Source organism: Leucoraja erinacea, chromosome 11 (genome assembly GCF_028641065.1).
Source record: "Leucoraja erinacea ecotype New England chromosome 11, Leri_hhj_1, whole genome shotgun sequence".
In the NCBI taxonomy this organism is placed as follows: domain Eukaryota; kingdom Metazoa; phylum Chordata; class Chondrichthyes; order Rajiformes; family Rajidae; genus Leucoraja; species Leucoraja erinaceus.
The window spans coordinates 6446138-6473956 of record NC_073387.1 but is presented as its reverse complement, the minus strand read 5'-3'; the positions used below and the strand labels follow the sequence as shown (position 1 = coordinate 6473956).

At 44.5% G+C, this 27819-nt stretch overlaps 1 long non-coding RNA gene across 1 annotated transcript; it reads right to left on the bottom strand.

Moving 5' to 3' along the window:
• Positions 1-17905: 17905 nt before the first annotated feature.
• On the bottom strand, positions 17906-26861 carry LOC129701428 (uncharacterized). The gene is made up of 3 exons (XR_008724194.1): positions 24728-26861; positions 20179-20250; positions 17906-19934 (listed from the first exon to the last, which is right to left on the bottom strand). It is a non-coding gene; the product is annotated as an uncharacterized LOC129701428 (long non-coding RNA).
• Between the last annotated feature and the right edge of the window lie 958 nt (positions 26862-27819).

Genomic DNA, 27819 nt, shown 5'->3' with positions numbered 1-27819 from the left:
TATTACATTTGTTACAAGTGCTCTTGAGATAAAGGGATTGGGAGATCTAGGATTATGTTTCTGCTAATTTACTATTATTCATGCTCGTGTTGTATCCTGTGAGCATACAAAATTGTGCTAATGGATGCCAGGTGAGAACAGCAAAAAGTATGCCATTTTGTCATCAAATAGTCTACTGAGGAACAGAAATTCATCTTAGAATACACAGCTCAGTCAGCATCCTTTGGAACCCAGTTAAGTGTGAGCTAATCTATATTACTAAAAGTCTGTTCGTGACCGGTTTTGGCTTTCTGTGCTGCGATTTCCGAGAGTACGCCGCCACCGCCGTCATTTTTCGCCACCTTGCTCAGAGCCCCCCTCCACCGCGTGTGTGCCAAGGATTTTTCCGTCGATGAAAATTGACAGAGATATTAATGTTTTTACAAAATTTCCCATTCTCTCTGCTGCCACAGCTGGAGGGAGGGGGAGGGACTATAAAACCAGGAAGTGGAGTGCCTCGAAGGTACACAAAAAAGCTGGAGAAACTCAGCGGGTGCAGCAGCATCTATGGAGCGAAGGAAATAGGCAACGTTTCGGGCAAAAACCCTTCTTCAGACGGAGTGGTGTGCCTCAATCAGTCTCTGCAAGTGGTGTGCCTCAATCAGTCTCTGCAAGTGGTGTGCCTCAATCAGAGCTCTGAATGACACTGGAAAATGTCTACAGAACTGTGAGTACCCTTAATTTGGTTTGAAAATGAAAATATGGTTAGAGGTAAAAAAGCACTGCCTGCAAATGGTTGTTTGGGTTTGGGTTGAAGTAAAAAGGCACTCTCTCCCCCCCCCTCCCTCTCCTCTACCCCCCCTCTCTCTCCTCTCCCCCCCTCTCCTCTCTCCCCCTCTCCTCCTCCCCTCCTCTCCTCCTCCCCCCCTCTCCTCCTCTCCCCCCACCTCTCCTCGACCCCCCCTCTCCTCTCCCCCCTCTCTCTCCCCCCCTCTCCTCTCCCCCCCTCTCCTCTCCCCCCCTCTCCTCTCTCCCCCCTCTCCTCTCCCCCCTCCTCTCCCCCCCCCTCTTCTCTCCCCCCCTCCAACCCCCCCCCCACCGTCCCTCCCCTAAACCCCCTCCCCCCACCCTCCCCTACCCCCCCCCTCCACCCTCCCTCCCTCCCCTCCCTCCTCCCCCTCCTCTCCCCCCCCCCGCCTCCCTCATCTCACCCCCCTCTCAGCACACCCTCTCTCCCTCCCCCCTCTCTCCACCCTCCCCCCCTCCCCCCCTCTCTCCCTCCCCTCTCTCTCCCTCCTCCTCTCTCTCTCTCTCTCTCTCTCTCCTCTCTCTCTCTCTCCTCTCTCTCTCTCTCTCTCTCTCTCTCTCTCCCCTCCTCCCCTCCATTAGCGTGTGCGGGGGGCGGCGGGGGGGGGGTAGTTAGTGTGTGACGCTGCATGCCGCCTCCCCCCCACAACCGCACGTTGGGGGAACAGACCCAACGGGTCTGCACTTGGTCTAGTATGTTATAGAGGGGAAAGAAGAAAAATGTAAAACAATTTTTCAATTACTGCAGGACACTGCAGCTCTAATGGCACTTGTTTATGCCTGTATTATGCAGCAAACGCTTTCATATTAAGAGCTTATACGATAAAATGCTCCTTTATTAGGAGTTTGCAGATGAAACATTACTGACTGACAATTTGATGAAGCAGTGAAGAGCTCAGCTAGAAAATTACATCTTCTTGACATTGATTCAATGATGCATTATTTCACATTTTTCACTGCATGTTCCTTAACTGGTGCTAGATGCACACTTTGATAAACATGGCAAGCATAAATCTGATTGTTTTCTAATGCTAAATGCAAATCAATGAATTAAACATTATAATTAAACAATCCAAATTGGGACAGAAATTAGATGCACTGGAATGAATTTCCTGGTGATTAGACCTTGTCATTGGCTTGGTATATGTAGACAAAGTTGCTGCAAAATGTAAAGGGGCGGAAAGGGAAGATCCTCAAACAAAGTTACCATTTTACTGATTGTAACTATTTGATGGTGATTTCAATAATTTCACATCCTGTTAATTAGCCTTGAAATGGTCAAAGATAGTGCCAGTTAATCAGTTGACTGCAGGAGGCATCATGGCTGAGTATAATGCTATCCACACACTATACACATACACAAATACACAAACACACACACGGGGACACACACACGGGCACGCACGAACGGGCACGCACACACGCACACACACACACACACGCACACACACACACAATCACACACACACACACACACACACACACACACACACACACACACACACATATACACACACACACACACACACACGGGCACACACACAATCAGAAAGGGACACACGCACAGGCACACACACACACACACAACAGACACAAATGCACATACTCAAATAGACACACACACACACACACACACACACACACACACACACACACAGACACACACACACACACACACACACACACACACACACACACACACACACACACACACGCACACACACCTACACACACACACACACACACACACACACACACACACACACACACATACACACACATACACACACACACACACACAGCACACAAACACACACACACACACCAGAGCTCACCCAGTGGTGATTAAGAACACTACCTCAGTCAAATTTGTTTCTTTGAGTTTCGAAGTTTTGTTGACAGTGCTTAACAATATCCCAACTGAGATCAAGAAACACTGCAAATCAGGGATAAAATATGAGATACTTCTGGGATTCTAATATTTGGCCATATTAATATTTTATGCAAGGTCTTGATGACTTCTGGGTGGAAAACCCGATGCCACTCTGACAACTTTAATTTCCTGTCCTAATAAACAAAGTTTATTAGAAAATATATAAAACTCAGTTAAACAATATTTTTAGTCCCTTGTTCTTCAATAACCACAGGGGCATTGGTTTCTATCAGCCCTGAGCTACATTGTCTGTGATCAGATTACCCAAGAGTAATACTTAGATTTCTTTGTAAAATGGTTTGAAAATTCTCCAAAACTGGTAATATTGCAAGCATCCAAATTTATTTCAAATTAACAGAAAAGTTTCCTTTCTTTCTGGGGAGAAAGTATGTTATCCTCATACAGATTCTCATGCATCTATGCACAATCTGCGTTGAAACTTCAACTAGCTGACACAGCCTTCCAGTCAAAAGATGTAGTTTGATGTCGTTTTTTGTTTAATCGCTGGAATAAGCTGACAGCTGCTATTGGTCGTGACTGACTGGGAATGTAACTCGAATGGAAGGCTTGAAAAGAACTAGAGGAATATCTGCAGCAGTGTGTCTCAGGAGTTCTTTACAAAGAAGCAGGTAAAGTCTGTCTGTGTCACAGGCTTTAGAGTGCTGCAGTGTAGACTTTGATGACTGGCACATGTAAAACAAACAACAGATGCTTAAACAAGGGAATGAAATAGGTGGAATCTTCAAATGGAAAAACAAATGCTAACCTCGTTTTTAAAAAAATTGTGTTCCTGAGTTGTGGGTAACAATTACCTAGTCTCAGCTGCCTCGAAGGCATTAGGAGCCACAGATAGGTTAGGCTGAGATAGAAGTGACAGATTCCTCTCTGTGAAATAATGGTTCAATGGTGGTTCAACAGGACGTCTACCTACTGTAAGTACAGTGAAATTCTTTTCCTGCATACAGTTCAATAGCGATCATCCTATACATTCGGCACTTGTACTAAGTACAAGAGTGTAAGGCAGTGGACCACACTGAGTCAGTTCACCAGGGTCACCAAGTTTCAGGCACCATCTTGTACCTTTCAAGTCATAAATTTAAAAAACATTGTTGGAGCTTCAAATTGGCCATTGTCCTGATGGCGGGAGTGGGTCCTAAATTGCCTTTGGCAAATGAGAGTTAATCTCATGAAACCTACAGGCGATATGTTGATGTCCTCTAAGGTGCTCCACCACTCCATGCCACCGCAGGCCGCGTCTGATCCGTGCGCTTGGCCTCTTGGAGCAGCGCCCGATCCCCAGCGGAGCCCCTGGCTCTTTCAGGGGCACCAGCAGCCCACTCCACCGACTCGATCGCTCTGACGCCTCGGTATTGGCCTGTGAATGCGCCGGCCATTGCCTCCGTCGACCATCACTCAGCCCCCGTGTCCTGGGGTGACTCTTGCTTCCAAACCAGCCTGCTCGCCAGCACGGTTTCCTATTCCATCTGACCCCGCCGCCAACGTCTTGAAAGGTATTGGTAAACTAGTTGCAGGAATACCCGCTGAGGGATGCACTGAAGCTCGTTTCAGCCAGCGTGAAGGATATGTGGGGAAGGCCACTGTCATCACTGGTGACTCAGGGGCTGGGTCTTGTGCAACACCCTCTCAAACACTTTGTGGGTGCAGGATTTAAGGAAGAAACAAGTAATGTGGATACATTGTAAGGAATGTACAGCCCCCCCCCCCCCCCACTGATCACAGATGATTTGACTCACTGAAATCCAACTTTACGTAAATTCTCCCACATAATCTAAAAGCTTTTTTCAAAGTAGTAACAATGTGTTTTGTGATATTAGTTGATGATCCGACAGTATATATTTCTTTCTTTAATTATGGGCGGTGTTTGTGTGAATACTTAACAAAATGAAAGAATATAGTAAGCATACGAACATCAATATGCTTTGTTTATTATAGAAGCAGATGTTTCTGAGTTACAGGCATGGTGGCACTGCGGTAGAGTTGCTGCCATATTTAGAGACCCGGGTTCGATCCCGACTACGGGTGCTGGACTTTCTCCCTGTGACCGTGTGGGTTTTCTCCGAGATCTTCGGTTTCTTCCCACACCCCAAAGACCTATACAGGTTTATAGGTTAATTGGCTTGGTGTAAAAAATGTAACTTGTCCCTAGTGTGTGTTGGATAGTGTTAGTGTGCGGGGATCGTTGGTCGGTGTGGAATCGGTGGGCCGAAGGACCTGATTCCGTGCTGTATCACTAAACTAAACTAAACTACAAAGAAATGGGCTTAAAGACAGTTCTCAGCAACAGGACACTGATGTAACCTGAGGAATGCCTGTACTGAATTGATGGTACAGTGTCAGAGAGAAATACATGACACAAAATGTATAATTAAGTACATTTTTAAACAAACCTTTTTTTTATGCATCAGATTTCATTATGTTTAAATTTTACCTCACAGTTAAATACAGCGCGGAAACAGGCCCTTCGGCCCACCGAGTTTACGCCAACCAGCGATCACCGCGTACACTAACCTACACGCACTAGGGACAGTTTTACAACTCACCAAAGCCAATCAACCTTCATGCCTGTACATTTTTAGATTGTGGAAACCGGAGCGCCAAGAGAAAACCCACGCAGTCACTGGGAAAACGTACAAACTCCGTACTGACAGCACCCGTAGTCGGGATCAAACCTGAGTCTCTGCCGCTGTAAGGCAGCAACTCTACCGCTGTGCTGCCCCTAAACTAGACGTTTATCAGACTATCTGGGATGGGAGATTGCAATCTTCACGTGGTCCGCCCTGTTTCAACCAATGCAATCAACCCGGCATGCACAATCAAATAAGATCAAATAGAACAAGTTGTCGTACAACTTTAGGCTGTGCACGCCATACGCAAGAAGAAGAAGATCAGACTTTCTGACTTAATTTAAAATATTTGCCACAGGGAAATTGGAATATTAAACCAAATAATGACCGTGTTAGTTGAAATGCAGTTTGACTAATAGCAAATAATCCGCCAGACTTTTCAATCCTGATGATTGCTCCAGGGCCATTCCTCCTTCCAGTTGGGGAGTGGACATGAATGGGCAGATAGAAATGAAGGAACACACCCTTGATGTCCTCTGTGGTCCTGTGATTCCCCACACCAATGCCCAAGTGCACCCACAAGAAGAATCCTCCACGGACGTTGTCTGCAGTTCCTTGTGTCTCCATGAATACTGAATTCTCCGCTTTCAAGTAATGTTCCTTCCACAACCATTTCTCCCACCATCTTCCAAATTCTTCCTCCCCCCTACAGTCACCCCACTCCTTTCCACTCTTCAAGCTTTCACCTCCCCTTGCCGAACCCCCCCCATCTCCATTTTAATCCCCCCCCCCTTTTTACCTCCATCATCTCTTTCCAGCCATATCATTCTTTACATTCATTCCTCTTCTCTCCTGATCTGATACCTGTTTAGCTCCTTTTCACCCTTAGCTTTCGTCGCTCACTCTCCCCATCTGCTAATCAAAAACCCCCCTCACCTACATCCATCTATAAATCGCCAGGCTTTGTCCCGCCCACACCTCTCTGTCCTAGCTTTCTCCCCAAAGAGTCGTAACGTCTTTCTGATCGCCGCTGAATTTTCAACATTGGGTCAGTGGGTTGACGCCAATGAGCGTAGCTTGACGTCTCCTGACGTGGGTTCTGTCGTAGGTTGTTGCCAGGTGATGTAGGTTGATGCCGGTGCTGACTTTGGTGAATTCCATTGGCGACTGCCTACATCAACCTACGTCAACCGGTGGCAGGTACCGGCGACTGAATTGTCTTCAGTTGTCTTCAGTTGTCACCGACAGGGTCCTAGCTTGTCTCGGGTGGATATAGGTTGACTTCGGTGATCACCTGTGTGGTCGTAGTTTGTCGTAGGTGTGGTCATAGGTGGACGTCCTAATGGGTTGCCAGTTGTTGTAGCTTGTCGTAGACATTGTCGTAGAGGGGTCCAGTCACCGTTTTTTCAGCGACCTGCTACGACTATGACAGTCCCCTAAAAAATCACCTATGTTGGACAGGCCCTTAAATGGGACAGGCCCTTATAACTTATAAGAGCAAGTAAATTGTTGTGGCATCAAAGAAGCATAGGATAGCTGCAGCAGGATAGCATTGTGGTATTACAACAGGCGTAACATTATAAGCACAGTAACGAGTTTTATGGCCCAACAGGTTTCGTTTTAGATTAGTTTTGTGTAGAGATACAGATCCTTCTGCGCAATGAGTCCGCGCCGACCAATGATCCCCGCACATTAACACTATCCTACACACACGAGAGACTAATTACAATTTCACCAAGCCAATTAACCTACAAACCTGTTCATCCTTGGAGTGTGGGAGGTAACCGGAGCACCCAGAGAAAACCCACGCAGGTCACGGGTAGAATTGACAAATTCCATACAGACGCACCCCTAGTCAGGATCAAACCCGAGTCTCTGGCGCCGTAAGGCAGCAACTCTACTGCTGCCGCCCAGTGACGACACATCTTTCACCTCACAATACTTATTGTTCCAACTCTGCTGGATTACCTTTCCGTTCCTTCTATCCAAATGTACTAGTTTAGTTTTCTTTTCAATGCCTCAGCCAATTCCTTTGACAGCCAGGCCCACCTTTTCACCACTCCACTGTAACCTATTGAATTTACGGTTGCTTTCCTCAATTTGTAGCTTCGGGTTGCAGCCTCCTCCGCAAATAAAACCTCCTTCCTTTCGTCTGCCCGATCTATTCCTCTCACAGATTTAAACCTCTTCATCAGATCAGTCCCAATTTACTGCCTTTTCAATCTTTTCCCAACACGGTAGAATCTCGTGGGTCTGAAATCATTCCAGTAAATTGTTTATTGCACCTTCTCCACTGCTTCTATGTCCTTTATAGAATATGATCAGCTCAGCTCATTCTACTCCCAAGTGTGGGGTCTGCCAGGTATGCACTCTCGATCGCCAGTCAGGGGCCTCTCATATTCTCTATTTTATCCTGAACCTCTTGAAGGCAACCCCAATGTGTTCGACATATAACCTTGTGTATCTCATCCTTAATAAATAGAAGAATCTAAAATAGGTAGGAAGGAACTGCAGATGCTGGTTAACACCGAAGATAGACACAAAATGCTGGAGTAACTCAGTGGCATGGGCAGCATCTATGGATAGATGGAATGGATGAAGTTACGGATTGAGACGGATGAGGATGACGATGCTGCCTGTCCTGCTGAGTTACTTCAGCATTTTGTGTCTATCTTCAATCTAAAACAGGTGATTGCTTACCATGCCATGGTGGGCCTTGCTGAGAGTTGAACCTGCGTCACTTCACCGTGTCTGGGACATTTCTGGTCATAATCACGAAACTCTCTTCTTTGAACAGGGTCATCTAGATATCTTCCCTCTGGCTCCCACATCATGTTGGACAAGTAGAAGGCATTGAGGAATATGAAATATCTCCATTGGCTTGTATGTGATTTGTGCACTGTAGCTAGTGGTCATAGTATCTGGGGCAGGTTTGGGTGTTGAAATGGTGGTAGCAAAGTTGGCTTGATGGACGATCGCAGATTGTTCAGTGGGACAGGAAGTAGGAGGGTGATGAGTGGTGGTTAAAAGGAATCAGATGTTTTGAGATGGAGTCAGGATGAGTCCTCTACCTCCCCAGGATCAGATTAATGTGAGCCTTTCCCTTTCCCAATGGTGGCCTTTCATATGTAGGATCCACCCTAGGACCCTTTCTGACAAAGAAAGTTGATCTTCACACCTTTACAACCATTCCTTGATTTATGAAATCGCTGAAAACCAGGATAAGAACAGTTTGTTGAGCAAGATTTGGTAAATTTAAAAGGCCAGGTGATATGTATTATGGGACAGTATATTTCTAATTGTGGAGAGCAGTGTGCAATTCATTGTAGTGGAAGTAGATCTGTACACCAGAGACATGAAAACCACATGATCAATGGCATTGTAATAAACTTTTGTAAATCAAATATTGCCAATCGTTCCCTGGTCAAGTTGGGAACTCTTATGAAAATTGTACGTTGCATTTTTCAGGATAAAATAGATGAACAGATTTCATTTGCTGCATTGAATCCTTCTCAGGTATAAAGAGACTTGACGCAATTTCTAAACCTTTGACTCCCAACTTACAATGGAGAGAACATTCCGTGGAAATTTCATGAGGCTTTGGGCCTCATTTAAGAACGAAAAGCAGCACACGGAATATTTATCATTCAAAGTGTGTCATAAATTTCATTCCTGAGTGCAAAAAATGATGGCCAGTAAATTGACCTCTTCGAGGAAGGAATCCAAATCTTTCTACAAACATCTGGTTCCAGTTTAGTATGGTGTACTTTTAAAACATGTAATTCATCTTGCTTCAGATACTTTGCACTGACACTAACCTTTCAGAGTATTGGTAAGTAGATAGAAGGTCCCTTTCACGAAAATGGATAACAGGAAGGCCAGCACTGCAATAAAAAAAATCCTCAAATGGATTCCCATTAATAATAATTATTTTGATCATTCTAGTTTCTTCTTTCACAAGAGCACTAACTCATGCCTGAACCTGGTTTCAGGGAGCACCAATTATAATATATAATGCTACATTCCATCTCCATATGCTAGTCTTAATAGTGGAAGCTGGCCATCTGCTGAGAGACTGCAAGAGAAGGTTTGCACATTGAAGTTGTACAAACACAGGCTGGTAGGGGGCCAGCTAGTTTTAGATCCTGGGTTACCATCTTACAACCTGACTCATAACCTTTGGTGCATAATTGTCCATGGTTTTTATCTTTATGCTCTGGTTACCTCATATTACGGATAATTTATTGCCTTATTGATTATTATACATATACTTATCGTGTTTAGGAAAAAAGTGCAGATGCTGGTTTACACTGAAAATACTGGAGTAACCCAGAGGGACAGGCAGCAACTCTGGAGAGAAGGAATGGTCGAGACCTTTCGGGTCGAGACCCTCCTTCAGACTTAGGGGAGGGGGAAACCGGAGATATGGAAGGGTACGTAGAGAAAGTAAGGTGTGAAAATGACAGATCAAAGCAGACGATGATCAAGGAAATGTAGAATTGTTCATTGTTGGCTGAGGGAAAGGTGACAATGAGGCATACAAACAGTAAAATTAATCAGGAGGACAGTGTGGGAGGGGCAGCGAGAGAGGGAAAGCAAGGGTTACTTGAAGTTTGTGAAACCAATATTCATCCCAAAGATAGACACAAAAAGCTGGAGTAACTCAGCGGGACAGGCAGCATCTCTGAAGAGAAGGAATGGGTGATGTTTTGGGTCGACACCCTTCTTCAGACTAGTTAGGGAAAAGGGAAACGAGAGATATAGACGATGATGTCGAGAGATAAAGAACAACGAATGAAAGATATGCAAAAAGGTAACGATGATAAAGGAAACAGGCCATTCTTAGTTGTTTGTTGGGTGAAAATGAGAAGGTGGTGCGACTTTAGTTGGGGAGGGATAGAGAGAGATGGAATGCCGGGGTTACTTGTAGTTAGAGAAATCAATATTCATACCACTGCCCAAGTTAAATATGAGATGGTGTTCCTCCTTTTTGCATTTAGCCTCATTCTGACAATGGAGGAGACCTAGGACTGAAAGGTCAGTGTGAGAATGACAAAGGACAAAGGACATTTATTGTCACATACACCATTTCTGGTGTAGTGAAATTTGAGTTGCCATCTGCAGCACACCAATAAAAAATAAAACACAACATTAAAGAATTTAACATAAAACATAAAAACATCCCCCCACAATGGTTCCCACTGTGAGGGAAGGCAGCAAAGTCAATCCTCTCCCTCTATGTTCACCCCATGGTCGGGCCTATTTGAGGCCTCCGCAGTCGCCGCAACGGCGGCCCGATGTTACAGGCCTTCTCACCGGATGATGGAGCTCCGGCGTCGGGAGAACACTCTTTGGCGGCTTGGAGTGTCTGGAACAGCCACTTCCTCCCCGGAGACTGCGGCTCCCGAAGTCCACAGGCCGCGCTGGTCGGAACTCCGACACTGGCGATCTCAGCGAGAGATCCCAGGCTCCACGGTGTTCAAAGGCAGCGCCGCCCACAGCTGGACGCTCCACAGACCCCACAGCTCCGCGATGTTGGAGTCGGCGGTCTCAGCACTCCGGAGCTTACCACACGGCGACCCGCATAAGGCATCGTCTGCTCCGCGATGGTGCTTCAGCGCTGTGCCGCCGCCGAAGCTGAAGTTCTGGCCGGTCCCGGCAGGAAACGCCGCTCCAGTCCCGTTGGTAGGCCGCGAAGAGGGGGCGAAGATGCGGCTTGGAGAAAAGACGCATCTCCGACCAGGCAGGGACTGAGAGAAACAGTTTCCCCTCCCCAACCCCCATATAAAACAGATTAGACCTCCAAAACAAAACTTTTTAACATTCTAAAAATGAAAAAAAGGGTGAAAGGCCAGACAGCTGCAGGCTGTGCAGCCATACTCGACAGCACCCCCACTGAGAAGGAATGGAATGAGAAGGAGAATTAAAGTGTTTTAGCAACCGGGAGATCAAGTAGGTTCAGGCAGACTGAGCGAAGGTGTTCAACGAGACAATATTCATCCCGCTGGGTTGTAAGTGTTATTGACTCAAAGTGCTTGTAAAACGACAGCAATTTAGAATTTCAATGTTCCTGGTACAAATAAGAATTAAACACTCTTGACTCTTGACTTGCTGTTCGCTCAATCATTCCTTGATGTAAGCTGCAGTAATACATGTGTCTGTGATGGTGGGAGGTCTCAGGAGATCTGCTTGGCACATCTGGGTGAAGATGCTTCCAGATGTGTCAGCAATCTTGAATTCACACATGAAGCTCTGCCATTTATGGACGCACCTCGTGTGACCGAAAATACCAGGCCCAATCCTCAGGAATTCCTGCTTTAAACCTCTTTGCCTCTCTATCTCTCTTTTCTTCTTCAAGCTGAAGATAGACACAAAAAGCTGCAGCATCTCTGGAGAAAAAGAATAGGCGCTGTTTCAGGTTGAGACCCTTCTTCAGGCTGAGAGTCAGAGGACAGGGAAACAAGAGATATAGATGGTATGTAGAGAGAGACAGAAAAATGAATGAAAGATATGCAAAAAAAGTAACAATGATAAAGGAAATGGTCCATTGTTAGCTGCAGGCCAGCTGAAAACATGTTATACAGACTGAAACTCACCAGGACACCAGTGTAACTATTACAACAAGTAGGGTGGCGGAGGGATGGAGAGAGAGGAGATGCAAAGGGTACTTGAATTTAGAGAAATCGATGTTCAAACAGGTATTAGTCAACTCCCCAAACATCTCTGTTGTGTCTTTTTTTTTACAGTAATGACATTTTACTAACAAAGCATCTTGGAACATCCATCATATTAAAGTCACTAACAAGCACATGTTGGTGCAGTATGTGTGGAGGGTAAGGAGTTAGCCTGGGAGATTTGGGTTATAGGCTGCCCAGGTAGAATATGAGGTGCTGTTCTTCGAACATGCACTTCTTCTCATATTCTGCTTGGGTAGTCTGGAATCAGATAGTTCCTGAATGATTATAAAGGCAGTATATTTCTATATTGGCCTGATCCTATTTCTGTGGTATTTTCCCTTTCATACCATCCCATTCTTGAATTTAAGATGTTGCCACTTCCATATTCTTCTACATCTTAAGCTATTCTATGTTAGGATCCGGAAGCAATGGGTCCCTGTCTTCCCAAACCCTCTTGAAGATTTGCTCATGGCTTTGTTCTTGGTTTCTAGTCCTGCTGCAGGTGAACAAGTGTGTCTGCTGGTTGACCTTAAAATGTCAACGATTTAATGCCAGTAAATGCATTGATAACACGATCCATTATCAGACACATTTGCATTTAGTTCAGGATTCAGTAAAGACCGTGAGACTGAAAACCTACGGACATTGTGTTTTGCAGAGGTTGGACTGGAAATTTCTGGACCATGAAATTTAGTTACTCTTATCCCTCTCACTGACCCCTCCTGCTATCACCCCGACTCTCTCTTCCTTCTTTCCTCTCTCAATCTACTCTCCCACTACCCCATCTGCAGTCCTACCATCACCCCAATTCCCACCACTCTCTGAACTTCCCCCCCTCCCTGTTTTCTGACCACTTAATACATCGTGGATTAAGATCACTCTTTGACTCTCTGCCACCCATGCCTGGTCCCACCACTCACACAACCTGAGGCTTGTGGTCCAGCATAAATCCCACATTATTTGCTTAAAGAGGAAGCAGTCAGGAGCTCCAACTCCTCTTCCATTGCCACCAGATTCAGTTAAGTTTAGTTTAGTTTAATTTAGAGATACAGTGCGGAAACAGGTCCTTTGGCCCACTGAGTTCCTGCCGACCAGAGATCCCCGTAAACTAGCACTATCCTACACACACTGGGGACAATGTACAATTTTACAGATGCCAATTAACCTATAAACCTGAATATCATTGGAGTGTGGGAGCTGTCATGGGGAGAGTGTATAAACTCCGTACAGACAGCACCCATAGTCAGGATCGCACCCGGGTCTCTGGTGCTGTAAGGTAGCAACTCTACTGCTGTGCCTCCCAGTAAGGTGTGGACAGGCTGTGGTGTCCCTCTGTTGTATGAGAGATGTTGGACATAGAGATTATTCTACTTGTAGTCCTAAGGTGGCAGAGTGATCATTTGAGCACTTGAATCACAGGGCATAGGAGACTGCAGGTCAAATGCTGGTAAAAGGACTTAGTGTAGACGGGCGATGGGTCCTTGATGGTTGGCATGGACATGGTGAGCCGAAGAAAGGTCTCAACCGGAAACGTCACCCATAGATGTTATCTGTCCCACTGAGTTACTCAGCATTTTGCATCTATCTTTGGACTGAATAACCTGTTCTTTGCCCAATCTCTAGTGAGACTGGCAGTGCCCTCAGGGCAAATCTGTTCCCATCTCCATAATCTACAAATTGGTGTTAGTGCTCCACTTTGGGACAAGATGTGCAATTTTAGATATAACTATCTTACAACTATTAAATCTCTGATCTTGGATGTGGATGTATTTGTGTGTGTGTGTGTGCGCGTGCGTGCGTGCGTGCACGTGTGCGTGCGTGTGTGTGTGTGTGTGTGTGTGTGTGTGTTCATATGTGATTCACATCTCCTCGAAAACCCGACGCGGTAACGGTGAAATATTTACATATTCCGGTAGAGATTTACCTCATGATTTCAAAAGTCCCCTTATCTGAAAATTTGATTCATTATTTCCCGGGTTTTTTACTACAATTGTTCACCAATCTGACATCTTTTTAAAATCTTAACTGCTGAAGCGAGCTGGATGACGTCACAATGCCTTTGCTCCTCACGGCAAGCTGTACAGAGTTTTCAACGTGCAGCCACGAACAGCGAGTTACATGGCCCAGCCACCCTCCTCCCCCCCACCCCCAGTTCTGGATTTCAGCCGTTGAACATGTGATCAAGTCATGCAGCAAGCTCTGCTGGGCTCCTTCAAGTTCTACAACATGGCGGCGGTGGTCATTATCGCAGCGCGGCCGCAGACAAGCCCAGTGGAAAAGTGGCCACGATCGGCCGGCCCTCCGCTGCTTATTATAGTGTGTGTGGGGTGAGTGTGTGTGTGTGTGACAGAAGGCCCCCCCCCCCCCCCCCCCCCCCCCCCGTTGAGCGTTGAGGGGATGGGACCCATCGGGTCCCCCTTGGTCTAGTATATTTCTAAAACTCTCATCTTGTTTCTATGTGTGCGATCCTGTCTGCGTATGTGCTTCTGTCTGTCAGTCCGGAATGTGATTCTGAAATTACGTCGAAACGGTTCATGAAAGTGCTCTAATTTTTGAACCACCTTACTCACAATTGTCCTGTGGTGTGGTGTATCATTTCCGTTCATATTGATGATATAATTTACTAGTTATTCACATTTTTAACTTTACAAAATCCAGTTTGAGAAGTTGCAGTGGCGGTTAGCAGCTATGACGTCACAATGGGATCTCATTTACATAAACTGCCAACTTGCTAGCCCTGCCAATTACGATGTCGCTGAGTCCTGGCAGCAAGTGCAATTGGATTGTTAAAAGTGAAATGTTTAAAAGAGGGAGGGTGAAGAGGAGGGGGAGGAAGTGCTGGGGGATAAGGGGAAATGAGCCGCCCCAGCGCAGTTGGGGGCTATGGGTGAGTGGTAGAATATTGCATTGGGGGAACGGCTTGCGTTGGGGGACTCAATGGGTGCCACTTGGCCTAGTGGCCTATATAACTGAAGTGACTCCACTGATAAAATAAGCAAAGCTCTCTGAGGTATTTTCTATCAGCAGGTGTTCGAAAAAATACAAAAGTTTCTATTTCCTAATTTTGTCTGATAAAACCAAAGACTCCATGGTTTTTGCAGTGGATGCTTAGATGTATTCAGAGACATTTGTAAAGTCTATTTGAATGGAAACACTTGACTAGGCTTGGAAGTAATCATATCTTGTAGTTAAACTGTTACTTGATACATAGTCATTTGGACTTGAGGTCCAAACGAAATCATTTCTGCAGTAGTTAACCCAAGACACAACATAATTTACATAAACATCCATCACATCGCTGGGTGGGAAGCAGGATAAACTTATCTCATACTTATCTCTCTTCCCCCCCCCGATGTGAAAGGCTTCAAAGTCAAGGGCATGTGGGACAATGGGCAAAAAGTGTTGTTGTATTTTAATATTCATGGGTATTAATGAGGATAGGCGCAAAATACTGAAGTAACTCAGTGGGACAGGCAGCATCTTCATCTTCAGAAGTCTGAAGAAAGGCCTCAACCCCAAACTTCACCCATTGCTGCCTGTCCCGTTGACTTACTCCAGCATTTTGTGTCTATCTTCGGTCTCCAGCATCTGCAGTTCCTTCCTACACATGGCTCCCGGTGACGCCGTGAGGAACCCGCATGTCCGACTTAGTTCAGAGGCGTTGAGAATGGGAAGATTAGGCAAATCATGGTCCTTAACAATCAAAGGCTTGACGCTCCTGTATTCTGACATATGTTGTAACCTTAGGCGCAAAAGGTAACTGACAGGCAGCAGTCTTCATTTCCAGAAGAAAGGCAACCCCAAACTTACCCATTGATCAGTTGAACTCCAGTCCTGAAACACGCATTCTGCAGTTCTTTTACACATGACACAGAACGCATGTACTTAGTTCAGAGGTGAGAATCTGAAGAAGGCAAACATGGTTGCCTCAGTGACGCTCCTGATTCTGACATATGTTGTAACCTTAACAACAGGTTGAGAGTCATTTCCAGACACCTACGATCAGTTAACTGTCCTGAAACACGTTTTTTTTCACACACAGAACGATGACAGGTTGCATAGAATTACGCTTGCCGACACACAAAATTCTATCACACACACGTTATTAACACCTGCCTGTTATCACACACACACACACACACACTCACACACACCCACACCCACGTACACACGCACTCACACACTCACACTCAAACCCACACACACACACACACACACACATCCAGCATTTACATCGCACAGAAAAAAACCTCACTACAATTGTAATTTAATGTACAAAAGCAAACAAGATTTCACGCAAGGGCAATTACTATAGTAAACAAGTAATTATTCTTTTCTATTTGTATTAGTTAAGTGATCGGTGCAGTCTCACAGAACAGAGATGCGTCTTCGCATCCTGAGATTGAGTGATGCCAGTTCCTCAAAGCTCCATGTAGTTGTGGACTAAACATCTGTCGTGGTAGCGTGGGTGTCAGAGCTAACGAATCAATGCGGATTCTTATCAAGGTTGAATCTTATTATGAGCATTTGTTGTCACAATATGGAGCTTGGGCACAGCTTTGGTGGATTGACAAGCCGTACAATATTTGTCACCGGAGGAAACACATGTTGACAGATACTGCGCCAGACTCTCCTATTTTTGTAAAAATACAATATTTTCAAACACCTCTTCATCAAGATTGATAGAGATGGCAGGGCTGACAGTGCAGTGTTCTCTCACTTTATTCCCAGTTATCGCATGGAGCAGCCCTAAATGTGTCTTGCCATGCTAAACACTCGCCTTCCTTCCCACGGTTTCATTGCATCAGAAGCCTTGTGGAAGAGAGTCCAACACAAATTTGTTCTTCTCCTGGACCGTATAACTAAGGAATCCTTGGTAGACAAAAGTGCTGGAGAAACTCAGCGGATGCAGCAGCATCTATGGAGCGAAGGAAATAGGCAACGTTTCGGGCCGAAACGTTGCCTATTTCCTTAGCTCCATAGATGCTGCTGCACCCGCTGAGTTTCTCCAGCACTTTTGTCTACCTTCGATTTTCCAGCATCTGCAGTTCCTTCTTAAAAACTAAGGAATCCTTTATCTCTCTCAGAACTTGAATTCTAAAATATCCTGCAAAATCTAAAATAAGTCTGCTATCATCTGATCACTAACCTCTGCCATAATTTGTCTTCCCTTTCAGTGATGTTTCTGTTCAAAGGATTTCTCTTCCTGGTTAATGTTCGAACAAGAAATAGGCAGCAACTATCGCCCCCAACTTTGTCCTAATGTCATTGAAACTCATCTTCAACTGCTAATGAGTGTTTGCTCTGGCATTAGCCAAAGCCTACTGATATAATTCCTTTTTGAATTATTTCTACATTTCTTTTGTAAAATTTCTCATGAAGTCTGCTTCCATCATTATTTCTGATTGGACGGTATTAGGACAATTTTGGCTGCATGTTGTCAGTGCTAAAGGGCCGGTCCCACTTGGACGATCTAATCCATGAGTTTAGAAGACCCAAGACGAGTTGAAAAAAATGTCAAGGTCGCGTTGACTCGCTGAAGTAAAAGACCTCCTACGACTATGTCTACGACCTGTCTACGACCTCCTACGACTATGTCTACGACCTCCTACAACCTCCTACGACCCCCCTCAACCTCAGTCTTCCACACCTAAGACCAACTACGACCAGCTACGAGTGGGAAATGATCACATGGTAAAATGATGTAATGTTTGCTTTTTTATTCTCGAGCCAGTTACCGACCTATGACTACCTACGACTGCCCACGACTCTCTACGACTACCTACGACTACCATCACAACCTGCTACGACCTACCTAAGGGTAAAAAGTATCAATTTTTTCCATGCCGACCTTTTTTTTTACTAGTGGACATTTTTTTTATCAGGTTGGAAAAAACACTGCGACCTACTTGAGGCCACGAGTACGCGGAGCCCACTCACGAGCAGGAGGACGAGTTACGAATACCTCCTACAGCCTCCTATGACCTCGTGGCGACCATGCTGCGGGTATGAGTCAAGGGCAAACTCAGCAGAGGTCACCAATTAGGTTGTGAAAGTGGAACAGGGGCTTTAGAGTCTCTTTTCCAAAGATGTAAAAGTTTGGACAATCCATCTGGCTGCCCAACAGTCATGGGTGACTTGTTGACCTTCCTCAAGGACTATAAATACCTACCATCTCTCATGCATTCCCTTCCCTCCAATTCATCTCTCACCAGCAAGTCAAAGCTGATGGAGTAAGATTGGAGACTAGACATATATTATGCAATATTTCTGCTGAGGTAGTTCCAAGTAGGCCAAATGAAACATAAATATCATGGCAAATCTAACAGATGAGTGGATCATACCCAAATATACTGTGTTGAACTCTGGTCAAAGTACATTGAATTTCTGTTCCTTGGTATATTAGGAACGAGTTACCCAGTGGCCTACATTGATTAGAATTCTTGTGCTGCCTGCTATTTAATGGAATCTTAATTCTCAGAACCAACCAACCATGAATTCATATTTGTTGTTGATTTAGCTGCTGATCATTACAAAATAAATGTTTGGATTGGGAATACAATTGCATATAATAGGAATAGATGTGGATTGGGATAATGTAATGTTCTGCGATATGTCAGGAAAGAGTTTGGATTGAAGTCTTTTATACACATACAGTAGTGATGGATTGAAGGTGTGGCCATTCATTCTGTATTTTTGATCAGAACGTTTTTCTAAACTATTTTGCTTTACTGAATAAACAGCAGATGGATTCGAGAAAGAATTGGCATGCTGGATTGAATCTTTCCGTTGAATTATCAGGCATATGCCACAGTTGTTATGAACAACATAAAACGTTGATGACTGACCAGTGATTGAGATGCTAACTCAAGGGTGAAGTACGGATTATTTGATCAAGTTGCTCAACAATCCTCCTAGAGCTTTCGGAGGATAGACCTCCGATATTCACATGGCTCAGGGCTAGTGCATGAAGAAGGCGTGTTTTGCCTACAAAGAGGTGTGAATCTGTGGAATTCTCTGCCTCAGAAGGCAATGGAGGCCGATTCTCTGGATGCTTTCAAGAGCGAGTTAGATAGAGCTCTAAAAGATAGTGGAGTCAAGGGATATGGGGAGAAGGCCGGAACGGGGTACTGATTGTGGATGATCAGCCATGATCACAGTGAATGATGGTGCTGGCTCAAAGGGCCGAATGGTCTACTCCTGCACCTATTGTCTATTGTCTATTGTTTAAATATATGGAAGAAATCCATGGACATGTGCAGGTCTATGTACCTGTACCATGTACATGTGCCTAGGTACATGTGGCAAGAAAAGATTATTGAACCAAGACTCAAATGCTACAGCACAGCTAGATATAAAGTTAAGTCAATCTTTCCAGTTAAGGTCACACATGTGCCAAGAGGATCAAAGAAAGAACGTATTGTAGTATAAAGACACAAAAGATAGCAAATGCTGGAATATGGAGCAAAAGACAACATGTTGGAGAAACTCAGTGCATCAGGAATATCTGTGGAGGGAAATGGATGGTCAACATTTTGCTTCAGGGCCCTTTATCTGTCCACTTCAATGATGCTGCCTGACTCACAAGATCATTCAGCAGTTTATTTTAATGCAACATGCCTAGTCATCCTTACGGAAAATAAATAAATTACTTATTTGCAGGAACTCACAATGAGCTGGATCTCTGCCATTACGCACCTCTTATTAAATTGTAGTGAGGCAATGCATAGCTTTCTGAGTCATCAATGGAAATGACCCAGCAGGGAAGGTAATGGAGGGTTGCTGTGCCCTAGAAATGGTCAATATCTTCAGAACAAGAGAGAGTACATTCCCAGAAGAGAACATGAAGCAGGCTGACTGATGAATCCAGATTAGTTTATTTGGCAACCCAATCATTAAATCTGTGTTCCAGAGGACGGCAGATATTTTATGCTGAGCCCATCTCTTGCGTGCCTTGACAGAAAGCAGAAAGTGTTCCATTAAAGCAACCAGCTGTCATTACTTATCATCCGATGTTGAAAATGAAGATCAAAAATCTATTTCCAGCCCAGCTATTCTTGCAGGCAAACCAAGGACACAAATGACATTAGTTGAGAATGACATGAGCATTGAGAATCATTTGAAGTCATGCAGTAATGAAGAGTTTACAAGCTCGGTACACAGTTTGGATACGCTTTTACGAAATGTGTTAACTCACCCCCTATGCAATTCCCTCGGTTGCCACAGCTCAATCTTTCTCACAAAGCAAGATTCAACAGAATAATCCATCCTGTGGGAGATATGTGGTTCAGAAGATGCGGCACTCACTGGTATTCTCCTACCAGTGGGATTCACTGATTTGCACATTTGGAGTACTGGGGACCAGGTCTACGAAAGCGTTAGAAAACACAGATGTAGCAGAAAGCTATCTGGCCCCAAGGGTTAGATTAGGTAGATAGGTTACATAAACCATCCTGGAATATAAAAGGCCAAGGAGTGCTTTGATTTACATTTTTGGATTTGAAAAGGTATTGGTAGACTGGAGATGGTGGTATGTAGGTGGATCATGCATGAAGCACTGCAATCTAGGGGAATTGGATACACCTTTCAATCAGAGCCATCTCTTTCAGGGGAGCAGAAAGGAAACATGTACAAAGAATGGTAGAAACGTGGAACTCTCTCTCTCACACAAAAATTGAGTTGATTTTAACTCAGTGATTGATAGTTTTTTAATGGATAGGAATGAGACGGAAATGGAGCTGAAGCGAATCGATGGGGCTATGACAGGGAGCAGCCACAATTTCATTCAAAGGTGGTCAGCCTGGGGTAGAGTGGATGTTTGACACCTGTTTTTGATCTAATGGAGCATGTGGCTTAAAAAAGCATTTCATCTCTACCCTAGCTAACAGCAGCAGGAGTAAACGCGTTAATTCAGTAAAGCATGTCCACATCGAAGCAGTTAACTCCGCTTTGACCTGGGATGGAACTCGACTCCTCACAGGTCTAAAACTCCTGCTGCATTTCCATCCATACAACCGTGGGGGGGGGGGGGGGGGGGGGGGGGGGGAGTTGAAGGCACGTCACTTATTTTGCACAGGGTTCAGGAGACTCATCTTCAAAATAGCCATTCCCTGTGTCAACTTCTGGCTTTTGTTCTCAAACAGCAGCTGTACCGATAAGCAGCGAAATTCAATGAAGTGGTAGATTAATAGAAACAAAAAGCTGAGTTCAAATTTCAGATAATTATCTTTTCATGAAGAGTCAAAATTAAATCGTCTAAAATGACCGACAAGGGAAACCAAATTTGATTGCAGCAATTTTTTAAAATAATATGCAGTGGGTTTCTAATTTCATTATAATTCAGTTTAATGGCTGAGGAGTAATTTCTTTGTTATACTCTCCTGTGAATCATCTGAGTGTCTTTTCTGCTGTGAAAAAATCACGATACCCCAACGTAGTTCTCAATCAATGTCATTTCTACTGTCCCGTCGCTGTTTCAATGTTGTGTGCATTCCACTGAGTTTGCAATAAGTAAAATCTGTTGCTGCTCTGGGCATGCAAAATGATCTACAATAGACAACAAGTTCAGGAGTAGGCCATTCAAGCTAGCACCGCCATTCAATGTGATCATGGCTGATCATCCCCAATCAGTATCCCGTTCCTGCCTTCTCATCTATGTGTGGTAAGGACAAGAACACTATTCACTGTACAGACCTGTACATATCTATGTTGCGGTCTGTCAGAGCTAGGTTGCAACAGTGCTAAAAAATCCAACTTCCATTCTCTTTCGTTATACTTATATTAAAAAGTGTGCCTCGTATAATGACTGACATGGGTCGAATCTATCATATGTTTGTGCAAAACAGCTCTACTTGCTCACACTTGGAAAAATACAGAGACATCCAGAGCCTTGTGGCAGCTCCCAAGGGTCGGGCCATCCTAACTGTCGAACCTCTCGGCACGGGAGTGGTTCAGTCCGGAGGCGGCCCTTAACCAGAGGGTTTAAAGGCAGGGGTTTTGGGTGCCATCTTTCTCTCATGTGGACTTCCCTACAACCGGGAGGAACACAAATAAAGGTGCCTCTCGAAATACCTGACTCCTCTCTTTCGTTTCGAGACCTATGCACCATAGCCTTTCCTTTTCAAAGAATTTGGGTATCCTGGGAACCCCTGTGGACTCCTGCTGGTCCTAAACTCAAGGAAGTTAAGATTATTTCAACTTTTCTTTGAACTATCATAGTAAATTACTGTTCTAATATTAAGCCTTCATGGATGCCCTGTACATTTGATTCTTTCCTGCCGGCTGATTGTGCCACACATCCAAATATTGTTCTCATACAGGTAGTTTTGTTTTAATATTTTTTCTTATTTTATACAATTTTTTAACAAAACAGAATAAAACAAACAAAAAAAAACTGAAAAAGATAACAGGAAAAAAAAAGGAAGGAAAAAAAAAATTATAATTAATAAAAAAAAAAATAATAATAAAACAAAGCCGCCAGACATAACAGTATTGGTACAATCCACATGGTGCTACACAGTCATGCATTGCAAAAGCAGAAGTAAAGGTCACAGGACTACATCACTGCAGATAATATGAAATTATGAAATTATTGGACTTTGAGATGGTTGATAAATGGTCCCCAAACACTTAAAAAGTTGTTTGGTACCTTGGAGTTGTAGAAGCGTATCCTTTCCATCTGTATGATTATTATCATTTCATTGAGCCATTTTTCGAAGCAGGGGGGTGTAGATGATTTCCAGTCTGTTAGGATCATTTTCTTGGCTGCCACCATACCAAGCATCAGTGCTTGTTGTTCTTCAGACGTGAAGTACAAAGCAGTCTCTGAGCATCCAAAAAGTGCCAGTTCTGGATCAGGGAGAATATCTTTTCCATAGACCCCAGAAAACCACTTAAATATTTTAGACCAGTATCTTTGTATATGAGGACAGAGCCAGAAAATATGTGTTAAAGAACCATCTGCACTTTTGCATCTGTCACATAATGGAGAAATAGCAGGGTAGATTCGATATAATTTGGTCTTTGAGTAGTGGAGTCTGTGGATGACTTTAAACTGAATCAGTTTATACCTGACATTGATCGAACAAGTTTGGATTCTGGTCAGACCTTCATTCCAAGTGTCGTCAGACACCTCGAAATTCAGCTCAGTAGACCAGGCTTCTTTCAGATGGGTAGTGGATACAGAGGTGGTGAATAGACTCACAAAGCGAGATATTAGATGTTTGGAGTCTGGATGAAGCTGCAGGAGCTCATAGAGTGGGCAACTGTCAGGCATGGTTTGAAAATTTGCAATTTGATCTTTAACGTAGTGCCTAATTTGGAGATAGCGAAAAAAATGAGAGTTGGAAAGGTTAAATTTTGATTTCAGCTGATTAAACAAAGCAAACCTTTTGTCAATATATAGATCTCTGAGGGTCGCAAGGCCCTTGTCCCTCCAGACAGCAAACACCCCATCCGTCTGTGATGGCAAAAAGGAGTGGTTGTGACATATGGGGGTGTAAATAGAGACATTTGACAATGTACTGAAACTTCTTATCTGATTTAAAATTCGAATAGAATTTCTTAAAATGAAGTTCTCACCAACCAACTTATGTGGGGATTCTGTTTTGGAAAAAAGCAAAGTACAGAGGGAGGAATTTTTCACTGCTGTGTTTTCAATGTTTAGCCACGAAGGGGTATTATTATTATTATCCAAAGGTTAATCATACAGGTAGTTTTAACTAGTACAGTTACTGTGTAATACCGGTAGTCGTAGCCAACTTACAACCCACAGGTATGAATATTCATTTCTGTAGCTTCAAGTAATGCCTGCATCCTCTCTCTCTCCATCTCTCTCCCACCCAATTCGTTGTACTAACTTCAAAGTCATCTTGTTGAGTCTCATTGTCTGTAACTCGTTTTCACCTAGCACACAGCTAACAATGTTTCCTTTATCATTGTTTCTTTGTGCATATCTTTCATTCATTTGTTCTATACCTCTCCGTGTCACCGTCTAAATATTTCGCTTCCCTTTCCCCTGACTCAGCCTGAAGAAGGGTTTCGACCTAAAAAGTCCTTTTCTCCAGAGATGCTTTTTGCCTGCTGAGTTACTCCAACTTTTTGTGCCTATCTTGAATTTTGTGATAGCATGTGTTTCTATTACCATGATTTGGAGATATATAACATGAATGATGAATTAGGGAACACTACTTGTACTGTTCCCAGACGCAATACTCCACCACTCACCCATAGGTCCCAATATTCACCACTCCCTAGAGAGGGAGGGGGGACAGAGATGGAGGGAGGGGCAGAGAGGAACGTGGGGAGGCAAACCACTCCCTAGGAGGGAGGGGGGCAGAGAAGGAGGGGGGGCAGAGAGGTGGGGGGGGGGCAGAGAGAGGGGAGGGAGAGAGAGGAGGGAGGGGGGGGGCAGAGAGGGAGGTGGGCAGGGGACAGAGAGGGAGGGGGCAGAGAGAGAGGGGGGGGAAAGGGAAGGGACAAAGAGGGAGAGGGTAGAGGCAGCACCTACCCAGGTCATAGAGCAGCAGCCTCCCCACCCCCCTAACCCCACCCCCCCCCCTCTCCCCTCCCCTCTCTCCCCCCTCTCCTCTGTCCCTCTCGCTCCCCCCCTCCTCCCCCCCCCTCTCTACCCCTCTCCCCCCTACCTCCACCCTTCTCTCTCCACTCCTGTTCCTCCCCCCTCTCTCTCTTTCTCTGCCCTAGGGAGGGGGTAGAGAGGAGGGGGAGGGGTTAGAGGCAGAACCTACCCAGGTCCTAGAGCAGCAGAGTCATTGGGCCCGAGCTAGGCTGTGGCCGGTGCAGACCCAAGCGAGACCCGGAGCGATCTGAGGACGGTCAAAAGCAGCAGAGGGCCGGCTGATCGTGGCTTCCACGAGGGGAAGCCTACCCAACCGCGTGACAGACGATGACGTGGTGTGATGGCCAGGTGTGATCGGGATCACCAGCGAGGAAAAGGCGTCACGATTCCCCGAGTCCCTGCGATCGACGGAGGAATCGCAGGTCCCCATAGACGGCCTCTCCCAGAGCGAGAAATGGCCGCCAGGATCAACTTCCCATCGCGCTGTCCCGCAACCTCACCCTCACCCGCGCGGTGATAATAGCCGCCGCCGCAAAGTTCTAGAATTAAAATGAGCCCAGCGGAGCGAGCAGCACGACCTGAGCAGCAGTTTAAAAATGCTACGCCACTAATTTAAAGAAGTGAAAGTTAAGAAGCGAAGAAGTACATAAGACAGAACAGGGGTGACATCACTCGCAGCGCGAGCAGCGGCAGGCATGGAGTTCCATTGTGACGTCATCAGCGAGACCATCTCGCTTATTTACTAAGTTATTTGAAATGTTTGAACATTTTCATAAATAACTCGGGAAATAATGCATAAAATTTTCAGATGAGGCGATTTTTGACATCATGGCGTAAATCTCTATCGGAATATGTAAAAATTTCACCGTTAGCACGTCGTGTTTTCAAGGGGATGTGAAACGCAGACGAACAAATACACGCACACACAAATACACACACAAATAATACACCAACATCCAAGAGTTTTATAGGTATAGAGATTATAAAGGATGAGGTTACGGAGCACTTCGAAATTCACGATAAAATAGGCCAAAGTCAGCATGGCTTTGTGAATGTGAGGTCGTGCCTGACAAATTTGCTGGAATTCTTTGAAGAAGTAAAGGGCAGGACAGTTAAAGGAGGGTCAGTAGATGTTGTTTACCTAGATTTTCAGAAAGCCTTTGATAAGGTGCCACATGGGAGGCTACTAAGGAAGATGAGAGCCAATGGTATCAAAAGGTAAATACTAGCATGGATATCAGGTTGGCTGGATGGCAGAAGGCAAAGAGTGGCAATAAAGGGGGCTTTTTCTGGTTGGCTGCCAGTGACTAGCAGAGTTCCGCAAGGATCGGTGCTGGGACCGCTACCCTTCACGTTGTCTGTTAATGATTTGGACGAGGGGATTGCAGGCTTTGTGGCCACGTTTGTGGCTACGAAAATAGGTGGAGGGGCAGGTAGTGTAGAGAAAGCAGGGACTCTGCAGAAGGACTTGGATAGGTTGAGAGGGTGGGCAGAGAAATGGCAGATGGACTGTAGTGTAGCAAAGTGTGGAGTTGCTCTTGCTGTTTTTCAAAATTCCAATAAATTCAACACCATTAATTGCATTGAAAAATGGGATAAGCTGTCCATTTTTGTTACTTGATTTTAGTTCGAGCAAATTCCATTTTAAATTTGATTTTAGTGCAGGAATTCTGAATGGAAATTTACAGGTAACATGGGTCAAAAGGAAGAGGCTGGGTAATCCATGCTATGAAAATGGGTAATAAGCAAACTTTGGTCTGAGTAAACTTGGATTTTAGGGTGGTGTTCATGCCTATTACTCTCAGCCTCCTCTTCTCGCAGAGTCCTAGCCTCTCCTACAGAGAAACCTCCTGCACAGACTGACTACCCCAATCATCTCTCCCTGGTATGTATGGTAGATTCTGGTTGGCTGGTATTCTACAATTGGATGAGGATCCTTTAGTTTGGAGAACATCTTTCAATACAGACCCAGTAGTGGAGCGAGGACAATTCTTCCCTGAATCTTTGATTGACCAGATGGACATTTTCGTTGCTATATAAGAAGCTTTGCACTTGTTGTTTCACTTGGCATTGGCGAGATTGTGGACTTTTATAAGAACAGTGGTGTCACAGCATAAAGTGAAAACACAGGAGCTGCTAGTACTCAGAAGGACAGGCAGCACCTGTGGGGAGAGAAACAGATAATGTTTCAGATTGATAACCATTCATTAGAACAGGGAAAGGTTCGAGTTAACCTCTTGTTATTGTGTACGAAGGAACTGCAGATGTTGGTTTACACCGAAGATCGACACAAAATGCTGGAGTAACTCAGTGGGACAGGCAGCATTTCTGGAGAGAAGGAATGGGTGACATTTCGGGTCGAGACACTACCTCAGTTTGAAGAAGGGTCTCAACTCGAACTGTCACCCATTCCTTCTCTACAGTGATGTTGCATGTTCCGCTCCAGCATTTTGTGTCTATGACCTTTTGTTATTGATCAGCTTTTAAAATTGCCACTCAGCCTGCATCACAACTTGCTTCATTCAGCCTCTCCATCTCTCCTTCCTAAGGTAGACCTTCCTTTTTTCTTTTCTCCTCTTCTCCTCCTTTTGCAAATATAATCTTTTTTCCACAAAAACAAGTAGCCGGAGGAACACAGTGTTTCAAACAGCATCTGTGGAGGCAAAGGGATCGTAGATGTTACGGGCTGAGATTGAGTCCTGATGCAGGATTTTCAGTCGAAATGTGACCATCCAATTGTTTTCACAGATGCTGCTTGAATAACTGGGTTCCTTTCTTGTTTGTTCCTTTCTTTTCTCAGAAGCTGCCTGAATTGCTGAGCAACTTTTCTATTCATGGAAAGATTTCCAGCATTAGCAATATTTTATATTTCGATTTTACCATGTTTTGCATTGTATTTATTTTGGATGGCCATGCGGAGATGTTTAATTGCTTGACAATCAAAAATTAATTCGCACCTTAATTGCTTTTGCTTTAATTTTTAATCTTGATTTGTTAAGTTAAAGAGCAACCATGTCAAGGAAGCAATTTATTGTAAAAAAAAAATAGCGAGGGTTATATAATTCATAGATTTCAAATGATTTTGTTGAAAACTGTTTTTGAAGCTGAACACATAATGTTTTAGGTTTGTTAATAGATGAAGATTACCTCGTATTAAATATCAGTCTGAATATGATATAAGTATCAGTCTGAAGAAAGGTCCTGACCCGAAACGTCTCCGATCCATTTTCTCCAGAGCTGCTGCTTGACCTGTTGAGTTAC